The 4,088-nt window shown below is 35.8% G+C and overlaps 1 long non-coding RNA gene across 1 annotated transcript; it reads right to left on the bottom strand.

Moving 5' to 3' along the window:
* Positions 1–311: 311 nt before the first annotated feature.
* Positions 312–909, bottom strand: LOC108966046. The gene is made up of 2 exons (XR_001993160.1): positions 724–909; positions 312–633 (listed from the first exon to the last, which is right to left on the bottom strand). It is a non-coding gene; the product is annotated as an uncharacterized LOC108966046 (long non-coding RNA).
* Between the last annotated feature and the right edge of the window lie 3,179 nt (positions 910–4,088).

The following is a 4,088-nucleotide window of genomic DNA, read 5'->3' as shown; positions in this document are numbered from 1 at the left end:
CTAAATGTCCATGAAAAGCGCATTGCAAATGAATGAATGGCAAATACTTGTTATAGTTTCACAACAAAACAGCAATAAAATTAGGAACGACTCCAAAAAAAATAACAATGGTTAATATTAAAAAATTGGACAAAACTATAAAAATGCCAAAGCTGACTGACTGCAGGTGACACTTTCGGTTATAATTCGTGTGCGCAGGTGCATATGTGGCTAGGTATACTTACATATATACATGTATGTATGTATATAGATTTGCATGCATGGTATTTTATTTGCCAAAAATTGCGATAGCATCTAAAAACATTCAAGTCTTCCATTTGCTATAACATCTACTATGTATATTTGTTGCAAATTTTCACTGCGCAGCTGCGCCGCATCCAAATGCTTTAAACGGTTAATTTGTACTAAAAACGTGAATTGCTTATAAGAGCAGATTCGAGACAGCTACATATTCAGATGTCAAGTCATTATTTGCTTGTTTCTTATTTATTTTTGTTGTTGTATTTTATCTGCTATAAACAACGGTGGCATTGCTGGCGTTGACTTCATTGCTTTGCTCGTCACTGCCACACTTCACTCGAAAGCATTTTGTTGTCTTAAAAATAATTTGCCTTTACAATTGCATTTGGTCACCTAAAATGTAAAACAACGTATCATAAATAAATCGAAAATCTCTGTCCGATATAATAACCGATGTATAACCATTTTATAACCAAAACTCACATTTTGTTTTCATTTGAGTGGTTTATTTTACATTGTTTTCTTCGCTTGTAAACTTATGAAAAGTGATGTTACATTATTTTGCATTTTAGGTGGCGATATGTAGCTTGATGAAATTACATGAATTTCTATTTGAAAAATGATAGCATAACTTTTTATGTGTGAGTCAGTGTGTGCTTTTATTTACATTTCTATAGAACGTGCAGAGAATTTTAGGTTTATTTTTGAAAATTTTAAAAGAGAGTTTTCAGTGACATTGACGGCGAGTTTCACATTCTTCAATGCTAAATTTTAAGTTTGTTTACATAGAAGTAGATAAGTACATACAGGGTTTGTCCGGAAAGTCTTAGGAGTGATTGGCTAGTGACGTGATCAACGTGACGCCTTCAACGATTGGAAATCGTGCTGGCAGCGCTGCATCGACGCAGAAGGAGCCTATTTTGAAAGTTTTTAAAGAATTGTAACGAATGGTCCAGTAAATTTTTTTTAATTGACTCAGTCCATTGACCGAAACAAATGGTAGTCCGATGGTGCAAGGTCAGTGCTATATGTTGGATGCACCATAACTTGCCAGCCAAGCTCTCTCAGTTTTTGCCGAGTCATCAAAGATGTGTGTGGTCTACTGTTGTGCTGATGGAATATGAAGCCCTTTCTGTTGATCAGTTCTGGCTGATTTTTTTTTCGATTGCTTACTGCAATCTCATCAGTTTTTGACAGTAAAATGTAGAATCTATCGTTCATACATAATTCTAAAGTTGAGCATTCATTACCATTACCTACTTTTTTCCAAATATTCCGTCGCTTCAATAGCCCAAAGAACAGGCATATCAGATCTTATTCAACTAGTTTTGTCACACAACATTTAAAGACATCTCGAATCGATTTCCGCAAGCGTATTTTTCCAGAGAAATGCCAATAAATACATTTTCTTTCGGTACTCACATAATTTTTGTTGCGTTTTATGCGTAACAACTTCCCACTACGCAATTCAACGCCCGTTTGTCCATTATGGTTCACACAGTGCACTTTCCCATAACCGTTTCGTATCTTTTCTTCTACCTTAGGTATGCGAGCTTGTGTGTGCGTTGTTATTTTTCTATTTATCATCAACTCAGCGCTTTTACACAATGCGTCACGCACAAGTTGCAACATTGCGGCCGGCGTCGAAGCTGATATTACGTCGATTGATCGGACCGTTTGTCAGCCGCCAAATACCTCAACGCCAGCTAACGCAGCGAAAGCTCCCATTGGTGGTAATGATACGCGGCGTCTATAATTTCGGCGACGACGTAAATGCGATAGAAATGGTAGCACGCAAATAAAATAATACAAAATAAAGAAATTAGTTACAAAACAACAATGAAGTGGTAGCATTAACAAATTGTAAATAATATGGGTAGAGTACAGTGCGGCAGCAATGGCAACATCAGCGGAAAACAAAGCGAAAACTTTCGAATTTTTCGCTTTTGTGATTTGTAAAAATGCCTTAGGTCCAGCTGGTCAAGTAGGAGAAATGACGGACGAGGAGTTTGTCTATGCAACCCTTTCTGGGGACATTGGCCTTTGCGATCTCAAGACTTACCGACCAGCAATTTTTGCTTACATTTAGGCCCCAGTGTTAAACGGTTGCTGACATGGTTAAATGTAAACAAGGCTTGTATACAAAAGTAGAATATAAACAAAAATTTCGTTGACCCCGCAAAATGTAAACAAAGGGGTTAATGGCCTCGGCTACATGTAAACAAAAGGGTCACTGACCTCATAAAATGTAAACAAAGTTCATTGGCCCCTAAAGAAAAGGTCAATGAACCCAAACGTAAACAAAGGTTGCTGTCTTGGCTAAACGTGAACAAACGTTGTTGACTTAGCGAAATGTAAAAAAAAGTTCCTTGACCCCACAAAATGTAAACAAAAATCAATGACCTCAGAAAAATGTAAACAAATGGACCCCACATGTAAACAAAGGTTGTTGTATTAGCTAAATAAAAACAAAAAGCTTATTGGTCGCATTGCTTCTAAAGATCGAAAGCGAGCTAAGATTCTCGGATTTTCGAAACAACTAAGCGAGAAATCCTTAAGGACCCACGGTACGCAAAAGTGCGAAAGCTCCGTCTGGTGGTAGTGATACGCGAAATCTACATCAGCGACGAAAATGCGAATGTAATGGCATCACGCACGGAGCGTCAATAAAAAATCAAAATAAAACAAAGAAATTAGTTACAAAACAGTAATGAAGTAGTAGCATTAACAAATTGTAAATAATATGGGTAAAGTGCAGTGCGGCAGCAATGGCAACATTAGCGGAAAACAAAGCGAAAACTTTCGAATTTTACGCTTTTGTGATTTGTAAAAATGCATTAAGTCCAGCTGGTTGTTAAGGGGGTCGCGACGCGCGAGCGTATTGCTACGCGACTGCGTGTTGACGCTGCCATTCAGTTTCGTTTTCCTCAATATGTTTCAGACATTCGCATACAAACTCAAAAACCCAATCAGAAACAAAGCAAATAAGGAACAGTGTTCGTTAGTCCAGATTAACGGTGCACGCATACATACATACACACTCTATTTTACAATTATACACATACATATACAGGGATGCATGCATTTGTGCAAGAAAGTCTAAATGCCTTGAATAACAACAGACAGACAGACACTATGTGGGCTGTGGTGGGCAAAAGGTGGGTGAAGTGGGGGGGAAAGAAAGTGAAAAACGATTTGCTTAATTTAGTTGCTGAAACACCTTTTCTGGGAAGTTTAGATTAGGAAGACAGAGGAGAATGAAAATTGAAGATTTTTTCCTCATAATCTCATTTAAAGAGCGTTTTTTTTTCGTGTAAAGTAAATTGCCCGTATATTTTTGTCCGACTATTTTAACCAACACCCAACAACTTTACTTAAAAACTTTTAAGAATTGTTTACAGTGTTTCAAAATCGAACTTTTTATAATTTAATTTTTTTTTTCATAATTTTTTTACAATATTTTTTTTTCTATATTTTTTCTATAAAACTTGTTTTCTTGTATGTATATGTCATTTTTATTTAAAACACAGCAAAAATTAAATTGCAGTTATTTATCTTTTTGTAAAAATTAACTGTAATTTGTTGTTTGTTTAACAGCGTTAATGCCGTAAAGAATATAAACATAAAACAGGTTGTTTAAGAAATTTTTTATAGTATTTGCAATATGATGGCGATTTCACAGCTGCAAAGCTATTAAATTGCACACAAGTGTAAAATTCTTTCTTTTTATTCTACAATCAATTAAACTCGACTAGACTTCTTCGCTTGCACTACCTTGTTCAAATGTTAAAGATCGACGTTTTAAATATGCAAATTGATTTTTATGCATAAAGGCAAAGTAGCTAACG

This window comes from Bactrocera latifrons, unplaced genomic scaffold (genome assembly GCF_001853355.1).
Source record: "Bactrocera latifrons isolate USDA-ARS-PBARC rearing strain unplaced genomic scaffold, ASM185335v1 scaffold_154, whole genome shotgun sequence".
NCBI lineage: Eukaryota > Metazoa > Arthropoda > Insecta > Diptera > Tephritidae > Bactrocera > Bactrocera latifrons.
This window is presented reverse-complemented; position numbering and strand designations above follow the sequence as displayed.